Source organism: Gopherus flavomarginatus, chromosome 7 (assembly GCF_025201925.1).
Source record: "Gopherus flavomarginatus isolate rGopFla2 chromosome 7, rGopFla2.mat.asm, whole genome shotgun sequence".
NCBI lineage: Eukaryota > Metazoa > Chordata > Testudines > Testudinidae > Gopherus > Gopherus flavomarginatus.
The window spans coordinates 113,781,805-113,798,855 of NC_066623.1; the positions used below are offsets into that span (position 1 = coordinate 113,781,805).

General features: G+C 43.9%; 1 protein-coding gene across 4 annotated transcripts in view; it reads left to right on the top strand.

The window, feature by feature from the left end:
* EIF2B3 (eukaryotic translation initiation factor 2B subunit gamma) overlaps positions 1-17,051 on the top strand; it is a 133,880-nt gene that overhangs the window by 33,280 nt on the left and 83,549 nt on the right. The window lies entirely within an intron of this gene.

The following is a 17,051-nucleotide window of genomic DNA, read 5'->3' on the forward strand; positions in this document are numbered from 1 at the left end:
CCAAGCAGGGGTTTTCCTCTAGGCTCTAGCTTGCAATAGGGACACTGGCTGAGATGCCTGCTATTGCTGCCTGCAAAAGAACAGTTTAAACTCAGCTGTTCCCTGTGCAGTTCAGTGCCCAGAGTTAGGAGCCTTTTCTGGCATCCTTGTTAATTTCACTGCCAGTTGTTGTTGAGTGTGTATGACCACGGCAGGGGCAGTTCTTTTCTGCCCCTGGGATGAGGGGATCTCCTAAACACAATCAAAATCAGGAACCATTTCCAAGTTCAAATTTATCCCATTCCCTCCCCAGCAGAGGATCATGGTTGTGATGTCCAAACTGCTTGCAGATCCTCTTTGAAATGTTACTGTTTAAAAAAAAAACACCACAAAAAACATGGAGAACATGGTGGAAAGATATGTCATGATGATTAGGGTTTATTTTGAGCAAAGCAATTTTGCTAAAGCAACTAAAGATTTACAAGGAAAGCAAATAGCCCCAATAGACAAAACCACAAAGGGATTGGAGGGGAAAACTGAATATTCAGCGAAATTATTGTGCTTCCTTTGAAAGAAATAGTAGTTTAAATCAATATAGAAAGAGGGTGGATTGGAATGAAAACACCTGAAATGTCCTTAGGACAGCAGGTGCAATCTCAGATCTCTTTTTGTTTTGTCCTGCCTGCAGAGTGCAGAGGCTGAAATTGATAAAACTTTATTTAAATATCTTGTATATTTCATGAAGGCTGTTCCAGTTGTCCTTCATTCACCCCTGATTTTCCCTTCCTCTCCTCCTTCTGCCCAGGGCTCCCTCCCTGGCTGGCTGGCTGGCTGTGGTTTTTGCCTTGGTTACTTACTCCTTGGCAGACTCAGCCCACCTGCTGGCTCTGCAGGCAGCAGCTCACAGGGGCTGGTTGCTGGGGTCGCTGCTGGTCGGTGGCAGGCTGCAGCTGCATTGTTTGTGACACATTCATACACATACAGTATGTATGTGTATGAATGTGTCACAAACAATGCAGCTGCAGCCTGCCGCCAACTGCCCTGACTCCAGCAACCGGCCTCTACTATTGTATTTTAGTAGTATTGGAGATCCCCTCATCCAGGGGGCAGAAAAGAACTGCCCCTGTCATGGTCACACACAGTTCCCCCGTACCCCCGAACAACTGGGAGTGAAATTAACAAAGATGCCAGAAACCTCTCTTAACCCTGGGGGGTGAACCATCAGGGAACAACTGAGTTTAAACTGTTCTTATGCAGGAGGCAGTCTCCCTGCTGCAAGCTAGAGGGAAGCCTCTGCAGCAGCTGCTGAGTGCCAGGCAGGGAGAAAGCACAGAGCCTAGCATCGGCAGCCTGGCTGGAGGAGGAGGAAGGAAGACAGAAAAAAATGTGACAGTGAGTTTTCACTTTTTCAGGCTTATTCCAATAGTAAAGTTTTATTACAGACAGTACTGGTAGTAGTAATAGTAGCTTTATTTTCTCTATCTATGTCGTGCAAAGGCAGGGATCCATGAAGTACATAGGAGAGGTGGGTGGGTTGCTTGCGATTGGACCATATGGGTAAGAAATGTAAATTACTTTCACCCCTTCCAATCCCCAGGGCTCCCAGCCGCCTCTGCAGCTGGTAGCTCCGGGGTTAATTTAAAGGGCCTGGCTCCTAGCTTCAGCCGAATCCCTGAGTCCTTTAAATCCTGATTTAAAAGCTCCAGGATTTAAAGGCCCCACCTCTTCCAATAGAGGCCATGCCTCTTCAGCTTGAGCCCCTCCCCCTCCGCAGGACTCTGGAGTACTGGTAGGTCCTTTAAGTTACTTTCACCCCTGGATAGAGCCGTCGATGTAAATGAAAAATTTGTCTCATTGATATCCAAAGCGGCCACAGAATTGTTACAACTGGTTCCCAATTGACGTGCTTGTTTTTAGAGTTGTGTTCTGTGACTGTGATTATTAGAGAACCAACACTAGTCATTCTCTGTGGAGCTGGTAAAGAATACTGCAGCTGTTGTTATTGGAGGCTTTTCTAGGTGTGTGTTGTCATTGCATGTATGGGTGGCTATGGTATGACAGCTTAGCAGTTGCTGCAACATATGTGATTTTAGTTGACCTATGATTGATTTTACAGATTTATCTCACCAGTGGATTTTCACTCCTGTTACCTCACTTAATTTAGCTTCCAGCGTGAGACTTACTCAGTGGTCGTCCTGCAGACCTCAGGGATACCCACTCAACTCCATTGCCTTCAGTAGTTTGGAACTTAATTAATAGTCGTATTGACGATGTACAAGCTGGGATGGCCTCTGCAGTTCTCTCCCTCTTGCCTGTGGTAGTTGTGCAGGCAGAAAAAAGCAGTAAACACTTACTTTTGTCATTCAGGTCAGCACATGGGATTCTGCACGTGTGCAGGGAGAAGATCTGCTAAGAGAAGACCATTTGTACATCATATTTTGGAGGAAACCCTATTTTAAGCTTCACAGCACTCCGCTTAAGGGAGTTGAGAGTATATGTGGAGTTTGCTTCTTGTAATGCACAAGTGGCCAAGACCTTGGTTTCACGCCTCACCCTGTAGGTGACACTTGCAGCGGTGTGGCATTCTTGAGCACCACACTGAGGCCTGACTGATTCAGAGAAGGCAGCACCGCTTATTGAATCACCAGCACCACTGTGTTGTGTCGTCTGCACTACTCAGAGTGGCCACCAGTGTTTTGTGTACCCTCGTGCAATGGTTCTCAAACTGGGGTCCTTAGAGATTGCATGGAGAGTCCTCAAAATGGCAACAATCACGCCAGCGATAGATTCTGCAGTGAGAAGCAGGCACACCCCTCTGACTGACGTCTCTAAGTACTCTGCTTTTTTTCTTAAAGCGTTGCTAACAGTACATGTTTATATGAAGTACACGTATACCTTTGTCCTTCAGTTTCTCAGTTGGGAGTCCGTGATTAATGTTGCAATTGAAAAGGGGTCTGTTGACAAAAAAAGAAGTTTGAGAACCGCTTCCGTCTTGGGGAAATTTTAAGTCAAATAGTGTAGCGTAGGAAAAGCCTTTTCCTTAAAATTTCCCAGTGGTGTGCTTCCACGGGGGTAGCCATTGAAGGAGTGCTCTCAGAGACAAAATGCTGGCAGCCAATGACAGGTTAATCACTGTGTTGTCTAGACCTGCTCTGAAACTAACTTGTTCAAGACCTGAATTTTTCAGGTGAGAAACGAGCAAAACATTTAAATTAAATAACCTTTGAAGCCTCTTTTAAACATCATCGTAAAGTGGAATCTGGGGATTACAGTGGACAAGAAGCTGGATATGAGTCAGCAGTGTGCCCTTGTTGCTAAGAAGGCTAACGGCGTATTGGGCTGCATTAGTAGGGGCATTGCCAGCAGATCGAGGGAAGTGATTATTCCCCTCTATTCGACATTGCTGAGCCCTCATCTGGAGTACACTGTCCAGTTTTGGGCCCCCTACTACAAAAATGGGAGAGTGTCTAGCGGAAGGCAACAAAAATGATCAGGGGGCTGGAGCACATGACTTATGAGAAGAGACTGAGGGAACTGGGCTTGTTTAGTCCGCAGAAGAGAAGAGTGAGGAGGGGATTTGATAGCAGCCTTCAGCTACCTGAACGGAGGTTCCAACGAGGATGGAGCTCGGCTGTTCTCAGTGGTGGCAGATGACAGAACAAGGAGCAAAAGTCTCAAGTTGCAGTGGGGGAGGTCTAGGTTGGATATTAGGAAACACTATTTCACTAGGAGGGTGGAGAAGCACTGGAATGGTTATCTAGGGAGATGGTGGAATCTCCATCTTTAGAAGTTCTTAAAGCCCTGAAAGCCCTGGCTGGGATGATTTAGTTGGTGTTAGTCCTGCTTTGAGCAGGGAGTTGGACTGGATGACCTCTATGAAAAGGGTATGTGCCCAATCTTACTTCCCATTGTAGGTCACCATCCTTCAGCTAGTCTCTGCTGTGTTGATCGCGTCTTGTTCTTTGAATTTTCCTCATTTAGTAGAATTATAGCCCATTGATCTCATGTTGAGAGAGAAGAATTTCCAGGGCACGTTTGATTTCCCTAGAAAGTGAAACAGATTTCTTTCTGTCTTTCTATCAATACTTTGAAAAGTTTTGGTGACCTTGTTGCATGATTGTTATACTCAAAAATTCAAGGAGAATGCTCTCAATACATGGTCTGCTCTTCATTTCTCGTTTGTGTTTGGGGGGTGGAGGGTAAGGGGATGAATTTTCTTTTACACTGTCGCACCAGGAGAAGTTGTTGTCAGAACTTCGTTGACCTCTTTGTTTACCCATGACAAGAATCTAGGTCTGATGCAAGAGCTGGTCAAAGGAACTTCGCTTCCACCTGTCACAAGTGGGAAGCTCCTCTGGCAAAAGAGCCAAAGCTGTAGAACACTTATTAACTTATTAACACCAGAAAATCCTTTGTTCTGACCCCTGCCCTGCAGTGGGAAAGGGGGAAATGCAGACTTTCCTGAGTGCCTGTTGTGGATTAGTGACAGTCCTGTGGCACCTTATAGACTAATAGACGTCATGGGTGAATACCCACTTTGTCAGACGCATGCATGTATTCACCTATGAAAGCTCATGCTCCAATACATCTGTTAGTCTGTAAGGTGCCACAGGACTCTGTCGCTTTTTACAGATCTAGACTGACACGGGCTACCCCTCTGACTGTTGTGGATTAAATATTCATTTGCTCCTTGCCCAGAGGAGGTCAGCAGTAACTAAATTGCTGCAGAATGAACCTTTTTTGAGGCAAAGGAAAAGTTTACCTAGTGATCTGGTTTTCTCCCTAATATTCTGCTATTCAGTTTGGCGTAGGATTTCGTTGAAGTAGTGTTCACTTTCTGCTAGCTGTGGGCAGCAGCTGTGATTAACAAAGGGAAGCTGTGCAACCTTATACATCAGACATGTGATTCTGGACGTTGCTGCTTCAATCGTGAAAACATCAAGCCACATTTTGATAAAGTATCTTCTTCTCCTGTTGCTGATATATCTAATTTCTCTCGATCAAGGCTTCATAGCTACTCCTGAGGGCATTCTGCGCCAAAAAACTAAAAAATTCTGTGCCAAAATATTTTAAAATTCTGCAAATTTTATTTATCAAATAAATATGGAGGCTCCAGCATAGCATTGGGGGGCACAGGCCACTGGCTGCACAGAGGTGGGAGATCACACTGCAGCTCCCCCTCCCCCCCGGTGACAGAGACTCAGTAGTGAGGCTTTACCCGCCTCTGACACAGCGCAAGGACCCGGCCTGCCCCCGAAACACCCCAGGGCCCTGCCCCTCTGTGCCAGGTGCACCAGGTATGGGCAAGCAAGCTCAGCAAGGCAGGATCCAAGTGTGGAGGGGCTTAGTGTGTGTGTGTGTGGGGGGGGGGGATCCAGGTGTGGGTTGAGAGGGCTCTGTGTGGGGCAATCTGGGTGTGGGAAGCTCAGTGGGGGATCTGGGTCGGGAGTATCTGGATGCCCAGGGGCTTGTTGGAGGGCTCTGGGTGCAACAATAATGGGACTCTGCAGGGGGGCCCAGGTGAAGGTGGTTGGGGCTCAGGAGAGGGATAGAAGTCAGTAGGGGGTCTGGGTGTGGGGAGCACAAGTGGAGGGGGTCCAGATGTTGGGGGGGTGGGGCTTAGTAAGGTGGGGATCCAGGTGCAGCTGGTTGGGGCTCAGTGGGGTGGGGATCCAGGTGAAGGTGGCTTATTGGGGCAGTCCAGGTGCAGGGGGAGTGGGGCTCATCGAGGGGGTTCTGAGTGTGGGAGGAGGGTGTGAGGCTCGGCCGGGAGGTCTGGATGCATGAGGGTTGGGCGAGTGGGGAAGCAACTCCCTGCACAGTGATCCCTTCCCCTGCAGCTGAGGAGAGATGGGTGCAGGACGTGGGGGGTGAGGGAGTTTGCAGAGCTTCCTACAGCTGGGGGAGAAATCTGGGGGTGGGTCTGACGTGGGCCCCAGATGCTGTTCAGGAGAAGAGGAAGTCCTGTCCTTCTCAGCCAAGCTGGGACTAGCAGCTGAGCTTGGCGCAGGGTAGGAGCCAGCCAGGTCTTCCCCAGTCCCACCCCCTGCCACACAGTGATTTACTTCTCTGCTGGCTGCCTGGGCACCCGAAACATACTGCTGGGGAGGGCTGCATGACCACTGTGGTGGCTTCCCTTTGCTTCCCCATCAGAAAGTCATTTTTTGTAGGGAACCGAGGAAATCCGCGAGAGACACACATTCTGCACGTACGCAGTGGTCCTGAATTCCCCCAGGAGTACATATTGTAACAGATGCAGCAGGGTCAGATATCCATGTTCAGCCCCATTTGTAGATATATAACAAAACATCAGGAGGGGGCAGGTAAGCAAATTCGTTGAGAGCACCTAGAGAGAGCAGTGCTGTTGGGGAAGGAATGTTCAAGGAAGAGATTTCCTGCTTGGGTAATAGGGGCTTTTTAGAAAATATATGAATAAACTGTGTGGGCCCTTCATTAGGTGAATTGTGGTAAATGGCTGAGAAATGAGGCATAAGACCAAAGGAAATGCCTTGGAGAAACTTCTGAGCCAAGCTGGGGTCCTTTAGAGAAAGAAATGAAGGCAGTGTGCTCATCCCTGAAGCTTGAATTCACCAGTCACATCTCTCTGACTTGGGGCTTGGCAGGCCGTAAGACTGAGAAAATAATGAGAATTCCATGGGCTTCCCCCCGCCCCCCTTGAAAGAGGAGGCTGAAGCATTTGTTTTCTCCACCTTAGACATTTATGGTCACAAGTAAGATAGTAAAAGACACCTGTTGAAGCAGGTCTAAATTTGGAGCATTTCCTTTTAAGATACCATGGGATGTTTCAGGGTGAGTCGTCCCTAATGAACCATCCGTCTTCGTGGGTGTTCCATCTGTGTAAACGCAGGTGTTGTGCTTCTCCTAGAGGATATGCTAATAAATCACCAGGACAATCTCAGCTACTCATTACCTCATGTGCTTCGACAGAAAAGAATCCCTCATATATCAATGTATGTAGTAATTATGGGAATAACTCTGAAGTAGCACTGCAGACTTGTTTTTAAGATCTTTTTTTTTTTTTAATATAAAAAAGCAGGGAGGAGTGGGTAGAGTTGGAGAATTCTTTTCTTCCCTTCCCCCTCAGGCTGTGAGGATACAGATTAATGAAATAGCCTCACTTTAAGGATCTGCTAATAGGAAAAAGTCAACATCGTGCCAGGTGCCTAATAGGAGTTCAGAAAGAGCATTGGTACATATTGTTTCTGTTGTATTGCCATAAGATCCTGCCTTCTTTCTGAATATTTCTGATCTGTGCAGCCGTGCTCCAGTCAGAAAGTTATCTTCTGAAATACTCCATGACACTTAGTGTTACTGACTCATCTGCCTTTTATCCTCAAATGTAACGCCATGAGAACGGAGGGCCGTGTGTGTGAGACATACACAAATGCAGTGACTCCCGTTGGATAAAATATTTTACATTAGTTTGTCACTGTTCACTTACGTTGGTAAAATTGGAAGGCTTCAGCATTCAAACTTTCTTTAAAAAAGTCTGTCTTCTCTTTGCAAGCAGCGAGGGATTGGAAATCATTGTGGAAAGATGTTTAATGTTGTGGTTCTGCTCTGAAAAGTCACTTTTTAAGAACAACGTGCGAGTCTATATTTGTCTTTTCAGGGTCTCCAGATTTGTGCAGTTTATTAATTGACGTCTGAAAGTCAAGCTGGGTTCTTTCTGCTCATGTATCGCTGAAAATGAACATTTTCTGATACGAATTCAGTTATTAATGAGCCTGTTGCTGATGCATGAGCAGAAAAGAATCCTGCTCCCTTTCTCAGGGCTGCATTGGCTCCATAGTGCTAGCAGCAGTTAAAGTGTAGTTACATTTTTGCCAGGAAAGTAAGCAGAACTGACTCTGAATTAAACCAGGGGACCAGGTCTATTGAATAAAAAGCTGTGATTTTTACATACTAACTTTTCAGAGTAAAACCACACTTTAAAAAGCATGGTATGGCTTTAATCATATTGCTTTACAAATGAACATCTTGCTGAATAGTTCAGCAACAGGATATTGGCAGGTTAGCTGCTGTATCAGCCCCTGGTAGGGGACAGACATTCTCAAGGTACTCTTTGTAGCTCTTGCTTGCCTGATTATAAGTTTCTCAGTTCATTCAGAATAACTGCCATCAGCTGAAAGACATTCATTTTTTTCAACAAGTCTGCATTGTTGTTATGCTTTTAAACTTTGCTTAACTTTAGTTGCTCCTTGCTGAAAATACATTGGGGATGGATATAGTCTCCGACTTCACACACTGACATACTTCTGAATTACTTTTTTATGGTTCTTAAATAGGTACTGAAACCAAATAGAAATAGTAGGGGAAGATGTCATTTTTCTGTTCAGTGCTGTGTTCTTTTGTTTTGTGCTTGTCCAACGAACCCAGGTATATTCCAAAAGCCGTTTACTGAGTGTTGAGCTCGCTGTTTTGGGGAATCCATTTACATTAATGATTGGTATGGATGTTGGTATGTTTTGCTATTCAGGCATGGGGGAGAGGAAAAGATTGAGAGGAATATGGAACGTAACCTTCCTTTATTTCTGGAAAAAGGAGCATGCCCGCTTCCAGGTAGTTGAATTGCGAACCGAAAAATAGCGTTCTGGGACATAAGAATCAAATCTAGAAATATTTGCAAGACCGTTTATTGAATGTAGCTAGAAAAAAGATGTGAGATTAATTTCATTTTATTATAGGATTATTACTGGCATTACAAAAATTGCAAGATGAGAAAAGGAGAGGAGAGATTCGGTATTTGGTTTCTAATTGTTACTGAGTTTGTGCTGAATTGACTGTCACTTGTCCATGTCATTCGGGCTTGGTTTTAGACCAGCACTTGTCCTGAGAGTCTGTTTTACTATTCAGAGTTTCCAGAAGAGGAAGAAATTATTGTGTTGCTTGGACATCTTAGAAGGTATGTGCCTGGTGATACAATATTTTGTGTGAGCGTATCCCCTTAGACAATATATACACTAATTCCCATCACTACCCTACCAGAGGCCTGGATCTTGAAAACTTGATCAATATTTTGTTTGTTTTAAAGAGAACTTCTGATACCTTAAAATATTCATCACTGTGTCTGGGGTCTTTAGTAATGGAACGAGTTAGTGTGTGTCATGGGGGCAGTGGGAAGTATGCCCATCGTTGTTGGCTGTTTTTATGGTATGTTAACTCTAATCAAACCAGCTGTTCCTATGAATACTTTGAGAAAAGACACAGCACTATTAAACATTTTCTCTTTGGGCTTATATTTTGATGCACAGAGTATATTTTGTGGTGTGCAGCAGAGCAGCCTGCTGAAATCTTAGGGATCTCAGTTTGTGGACTATGTTCCTGAAATAACCAGTAGGTAATAGAGGCACAACTGCATTACTGTGCTGTTGGGATGGACATCAAAGGTCAGAGGAGTTATCTGTGCCTGTTTGAATGCTGTCAGATTCTCCTCTGCCACATGTTAGACATGTGTTACTCATCAGTGAATTATGGAACTCCATGACGCAAAGCAGGCAGGAATGCAGGGGAGAAAAAAAATCACCTAGTTTTAAAGCAAAGCAAGGGTGAAATTAAGCATATAAAATTCTATAAAAGTTAAAAGGTTCAGTTCTTCTTGGAGCTGAGGTTCTGACTCCCAACCCTGGCCAGAGCTCATGCTTGTGGTTGTCTTACTATTCTGTACTTTTTTTTTTTTTTTTAAATTCCTTAATGTCATGCATAACAGAAGGGTTTTCAGCTGGCAGGATGGAAATACCTGTGGAATTTTTGCAAAGCACCATTCATCTATCTCACACTAAGAAATCTTGACCTTAAAGAACTCTTTCTTAAGCATAGTCATTCAGATCTCAAATAGACTGTAATGCAGGGGTACAGAACAGTGGTCTCATGTTAAAATTAGCAGCCATTTGATTGAACAAACTGTTACATAATCCTTTAAATTCCAATTTGTTACACCTACTATGTTGTCTGCTGGGGCTCTAGATTGTGAATGACTTGTTCTTAGTGCTAAACTCAGATCATAAAAATCGATAATGGAAAGGATCAGAATACACAATTAGCTTGTGTAAAGTTAGATAGATGTGCCTGAGACCCTTACAAAGTGAGCATTCTGTTTTACTTACTGTAATGATGTATCTTTTTAAATGATTCCACTCAGGCTAAAATTCTCCATGCCCTGTTAAATAGCCATTGTGTGACTCTCCCAAAACAGAATTGTGCTGGCATTACACAGGAAATGAAGAGCATAACAGATTTTCTTTTCTCTTGCTAAGACGTGCTTCCCATGAGTTCTTCCAGTGGATGGAATAAATAATGCAGATCTTTTTCTAAAGACAGTATGTCCTTTGCATTTCTGTCTCATCCAGAAAATTCCCTGCATGTTCCCTGACTTTAGATACTTCCCCTCTCTAATTCGTCTTGATGCTGCTGGGAAGCTTAGATGGAAGTTCTTTTTTAGGTAGCAAATTCTCTTCTTAAATGGTCCAGGAGATCGCTTTTAGGTGATATAAGGCTCTCCTTCCCCAGTGGCTCAATCTGACGTACTTTATTGTATTGTGCCCTTCCCTACCTGGGATTCCAGAGATTATCACAAACTGGATCTCCTAAATGGCTATTCAGAGCACTGCGCCATCCACTATTTTGCATATTAAACATAATTTTCATATATTTAAACCTTGGGCAATAATATCTAGTAGTATTTTGCTGACTGGTCATCTTGAAATCCTTTCATCTGGAAAAAAATCCATGTCCTTAAATTGAGATCAGTGGGAGCTGGTGGGTAGTTGGCACGTCTGAAAATTTGGCCACTTTATTTAGTTGCCTAAATAAATATTTAGGAGCCTAACTTTAGGCTCTCACATTTAAAACTTTGGCTGATGGATCTTAACTCCAGAGGTTGGATACAAATCAGTAAAAAGCAAGGGAGAGCCTAAGTTACAGTTGAACTTATCCTCTTGTTTCCTGTATATAATTCTTTGAGCAGCTGGTGAACTTTACAAAGGCGTGAAGGACTCTGTCTTTCAGACTCCCCTTTGAATTTCCTTGCCTTACGAGCCCCAAGTCACAGCATTAGATATCAGTTTGGAGACCTTAAGTATTTGCATCATATGTTAACTTCTCTCCCCCTCATATCAGTAGTGACTATGGGGGTCTGGGAGCGAGGGTGAAGGAGTCGGGGCAGAGGTGGTGTACTCATCTATCCTTCTGGGTGAGGATAAGGGCCCGGGTGGGGACACGCACATTCTGGAGATTAATGCGTGGCAGCACAGATGGTATCAATGGGAAGGTTTTGGCTCCATCAACCCTGGGATGCTATTCTGGGAAGGAGACTGCTGGGAAAAGATGGGATGTACTGACCAAGAAAGGGAAGAGCATCTTTTGATAACTCACCAAGCTAGCAAGGAGGGCGTTAAACTTGGTTCAGAGGGGTCAGGCAACAAAAGCTCACTGGAAGGCATAAGAAAAAGAAAAAGGTGATCTTAACAGAGGGCTAGATGTTACTGGAGACATGGGAAATTACAGTAGTGCCATAGGAGCAAACAGAGGAGAAACCGTGGGACAATCCGTTTGGCACCTTAGATGTCTCTGCACAAATGCAATGAGTCTGGGAAAGGAAAACTCAAATGCACAAATACAGCAGTGCTGTTGGAAAGGATCTAGGGATTATAGTGGATCTCAACTTGAATATGAGTCAATAATGTGATGCAGTTCCGAAAAAGGCTAATATCTTTCAGGGATATATTAACAGGAGTGTTGCATGTAAGACATGGGAGGTAATGGCCCCGCTCTGCTCAGCACTGGTGAGGCCCCAGCAGGAGTATTGTGTCCCATTTTGGGCATCACACTTAAAGATGTGTGTGAACTGGAAAGGGTGCAGAGGAGAGCAACAAAAATGAAAAAAAAATATTTGGAAAACCTGACTGCTGAGGAAAGGTTAAAACGGCATAGTTAGTCTTGCCAAAGATGATGGACCGGGGGGCGACAGGACCTAATAAGTATTCAGCTATTCTAAGGGTTGTTATAAAGAGGATGGTGATCAGTGGTTCTCCATGTCTGTTGAAGGTAGGACAAGAGGTAGTGGGTTTAATCTGCAGGAAGGGAGATTTAGGTTATCTATTAGGAAAAACTTTCTAACTATAAGGATAATTAAGCTCTGGAACAGGCTTCCAAGGGAAGTTTTGAGATCCCCATCACTGGAGGTTTTTAAGACCCGGTTAGACAAACATCTACCAGGGATGATTTAGGCTTATTTGGTCCTGCCTGAGCCTAGAGGCCTGGACTAGATAATCTCTTAATGTCCCTTCGAGCCCGACATTTTTATGATTTGATGTCTATTATATGCATTAGTCCTTCCTAATGTATTAATACGGCATTCATAGAACTGGGTTTTTGTCTTTTGTCTAATGAACTATAGCACTGCTGAAAATATTTCTCAACTTCCCAGTTTGTGATTTTGAGTCTCAGCCAGGTAGAACAGTAATAACAGAACCAAGGCCAGCAGTGCTATAAATTTCAACTAGACTATAGAAAAAAATGCTGATTTCTGTTTGTACTGTTATTAAGGATATTTATGCAGGGCAGGTCTTTCAGCAAGTGTGATTATTTGCAGAGGGGCTCTATTTCCATTCATGCAATAGAATGTGTTAGGGATATGTGCTGAGAACGGCACCTGAGGGGCAGGCACCAGACAGAATGGATAAAATCCCCTGTGAATGAGACTTCTCCAAGCTTCTGCTCTTTCTGTCCATCTTTGCTTCTAAGAGCACTTGAAAAATATTGTTCCTCAGGTAGGTCTCCTTCCTAGTTCCCCAGTTTAGCATTTGAATGAGTTTCATTTTCCCAGACCAAACTGCTATTATAGATTTAAGCTTTTCAAGTAGGAAAGTATGTGAGCACATATTTAGCAGCACCCAGACGCTATTGAAAGAATAATGGGCTCTTCCCACGTTCAACTCCATTCTTCATATCCACACTGCCAGGACTCTGGAGCCACCGTTGTGTCAAATCATTTTATTTCCCTGCTTACGTTCTGTTTCTTCCTCCTTTCCCTTTCCCAAACATAAAATCCTTCCCAAGTGATTGATTTACAGAAGTTAGATTCCTTGTAGATCAGCGCACACTTAACAGCAAAGACAAGTTACATCTGTTTATTGAGGGCACAGCTCCATGAGCCCAATTACTACTTTCTGGTATGTTTTCGATATCTTTCCACTTCAAAAATAGCACATATCTAAAGTCTGACGACCATATCGTTTGCATTTGTTTTTTTCAGCTATAACTGCATAAGCGCTGAGAATGTAGCTGTAGAATGTAGTTTTAAAGATGGCGTACTGTATGGCGGCAGAGACCTGCAACGTTTGGACTCTGACAAATCTCACTGTAGCATTAGATTTTATCTAGCTGAAAAAGGGGAAGGCAAGACACAAGACGAGTAAACTGTTACACCGGCTGCGAGCTCTAGCACAGAGAACCTCGAGCGTAGTGGTGCTTGGGAGTAGGACTGAGCTCTTCATCTTTTTTTAAACTCTGATATTGCAGAAAGATTGTCTGGTCTTAGTCAAAACATCAACTTCGGAGTGCTCTGTTCGTTCGTTTGTTGAGAAATACAGAAGTTAAATTTTTGGTTGACTATAGACAGTCACTGCGATGAAAGCCTCTATCTTTTCGGCTTCCCCTGGGGTTTCCTTCTGTGTATGTGCTCTGGTGCCTGAACAGGTAATAATACTTGCCTTCCTTATCAGAGGGTCAAGACTTAATTCATATTATTTATGTAAGCTCCTTACATGCAAAATTCTATCTTAACAGTGGTCCCAGACTGGGCCGTTTCCCTAGAGAGGTGCGGGGGGCACACAATGGGGCCCGAGGGGTGGGTAGGGAGGGAGTGCCGCCCAGCTCCACCCCCCCAGCTGCAGTTCCACTCTGACCTCCACCACTGGTCCTAGCCATAGCCTCGCTCCGCCCCCTGCTTCATTCCTTCTCCAGGCCAGCTCCGCCTCTAGTCTCAGCTCCTCACCTCTCCTCAGTTCTGCCCCCAGCTCCACCTTCAGCCCAAGCTCTGCTCTTGAGGAAGCTTTGGCTGTGCAGTAATGGGGGGGTGGAGCGTGTGGACAGATTCCATTGCTGGTAAGGGCGCATGGGGGGGGGCGACAGGAAAAATTTGGGCACCACTGGTGTATAAGTAAAAAGTAGTATTATTACAGACTTGCTACTTTTTAGAATCCAGATAATAATTGTTCAAACATAACCAACAAGAAGCAGCTGCTCTAACATTTCATACTTGTATACATCATGAATTAAGGGTCATATTTAAACCTGGATTTTCAGTCTTGACTTTGGATTTTCTGTTTCAGTCCTCTAATATTTAAATATATGATTGTATGGTTTATTACATACTGTAATGTTCCATACTACTGTTAATGTAATTATCCCAGTGCATGTAATTTCTTTTCAGATTACTTTATTTTCCGAATGTTCACAATAAAACATTAACGATGTGGAGTGAATTACTGGCACAGCCATTGGTTTTGCCCAATATTTGTTAACCCTAGTGTTTGTTTTCCAGTCATTTACTTCTAGACAGGTTGACCCAATGTTAAGTTTTTAAGGGGACCTATGCTCCTTGGGGTGGGGGCTGGCTTTTCATTGTACAGCCTTGGGTCGGGCCTCCAGATGCTACTATGGTACAAATGTTCAATAATAACAAAAATCTATCGTTTCTCTCGCTTTGGCTAGTTTACTTTCAATATGAAATGAATTATCCAGAGATTGATTTCATCTGCAACAGTCTGTCAACGCTTCTTCTCCTGCACGTTTCTTCTAACCAGTGTTTTTAAAAACCTGCCAACAGTTCCCCTATACCTAGTCTTGTTTTCTATTCTCTTTTGCCCTGTTCGTTTGGGCTGCTGTTTGGGCTTCTTGCATGTCTTATTAATGAATATTTTATGTATGAAATGGCAAACTAGAAACAAAACAAGTAATGGCTTGCTTTGCTAAGTAATGACCTCATGAAAGGTCAGTTTCATAAGTGAAGATATAACAAATACATCATAGGTCAAGAATGCTATAAATGGAAGAAACCCCAAACTGGGGGTGGGGCTGGGGCTGGGAGTAGAATTGAGAACAACATGGAGGAAGGAGGTCCATGTTGGTGGCTTTTTATCCTTAGAGTCTAAGGCCAAAAGAGGACCATTATTATTCGTTCTGATCTTCTGCATAACAAAGGCCATAGAACTTCATCCAGTAATTTCTGCTGCAAGGTCAATACCTAGTGCTTGAACTGGTGTATGTTTTAGAAAGGCATCCTATCTTGATTTACAGACTGTGAGTGATGGAGAATCCACCGCACACCTTGATAAGATGTTTGGGTAATTATCCTTGCTTTAAAATGTACTTGTTTTTTTCTAGTTTGAATTTTTCTAATTTCAGCTTCCAGTCACTGAATCTTATGTTTTTTATGGTTAGGCTGAAGAGCCCTGTAGTATCAGACCTCATCCTGTGTAGTGCTTGTAAATGGTGATCAAGTCACTGTTTAAGTTTCTCTTTGGTGTGTCTACACTACTCTGCAGAGCATGGGGGTGTGAATTCCAGAGTGCACCAAAGTGTTGCACGCCGACTGCCTTGTGTGATGCTGTTGACATGAACTAAAAGGTACCTGGTTCACATTAACATAGTCCTCAGGGCTACCTTAATGTGAGCTGAGTATCTGTTAGTTCGCCCCAGCAATGCACTCTGCAGTTGTCTGCCCCGCGGTATGTGCTGCAGCACAGTGCAGGCAACGAAGCGACACAGATTGAGCTCCTTAAGTTTCTCATTGTAACTGGTGGAGGCATCATAGAAAAGGAGAGCTTTCATGGGGACAATGAGGTAGCTTTGCAGATAATAGTAACACGGTTATGTGGTTCCACAGAGTAGCTGTTCTAGCTTCTTTGCTGAATGCGCTTCTGGTTTCTGCGTCAGTCAGTAACAGGTGGGTTTTATAAATCACAGAAGTAGGCTATTGCTGTTGTGTTTCTACCACTTACATTTGTCTATCTTTTCTTCTAAGGAATCATTCATACTCGATTGTCTCATGAGGAGGGTGGCACTACAGAGCTTGTTACCTCCCTTTACTGAACAGGGGGTTTCTTGTTCTGTCTTATGTAAATGTGAACACTGTGATTATGGAACAGGAAGGATGTGGCATGCTGTGCTAGGTAAGCAGAATCTCTTAGCTACATCCTGGGTATAGCTAGGAGTGTGCTCCGTTTGGAAAGGGTGGCAACTGCCTCTTTCTTGAACTTTATTCCATGCTCAGAACATTCACTGAATACTTCAGAATTACAGGTACACAGCTGTTCTTAGTAAGATGACTGATTCTTCACAACTTTTTATAGTACAGGAAATCCTTTCATGCCAAGCGAGAGCCTTAGGAGAGAGGTGTTCTGTTCCAGGTCTTGTAAGTCTCATTCCTTCTCAGTGTCTTAGCTTTCATGGTGCAGATGTGGAGAACAGCAAGGATTTTTGGCCACTCAGAAGAATCTGATCAAAATAATACATTCTTGTCAGATGACTGTCAAAATAAACCACAGAATACTAGAAATTAGAGATGGGGAAGGACATGTTAGATCAGCTAACGCATCTCCCTGCCAACCTAGACTTGTTGTCTCCTCAGATACTGCAGCAGGACAGAGCAGTTATTCCTCAGAAAGCTGGGCTTCATGTTACTCCTCGCTTCAGTTCTTCCAAAGCTTTTATCAGGACAGCGTTGAGTGAATCACATCTGGCCATCTTCTCACCTTTACAGTGGTGAAGGTCCAAGGTCAGTTTGCAAATTAGTGTATACGTTTCCTGATTTCCTCCCCCTCACTCAATTGATGATATCATTAAATATTCCTATTACAGTAGCACCTAGGAGCCCAACTTGTGGACCAGGACCCTTTTGTTCTAGGTAATGTACACACTGAACAAAGAGCTGCCAAGCTAAATTCAAGACAAGAGACAACAGATGGATACACCAGATGGGGGAGTCCAAGGAAACAATGAGACACTACTCTTAAAGGTGACAAGCAGTGGTCGCAGCACACTGAGGG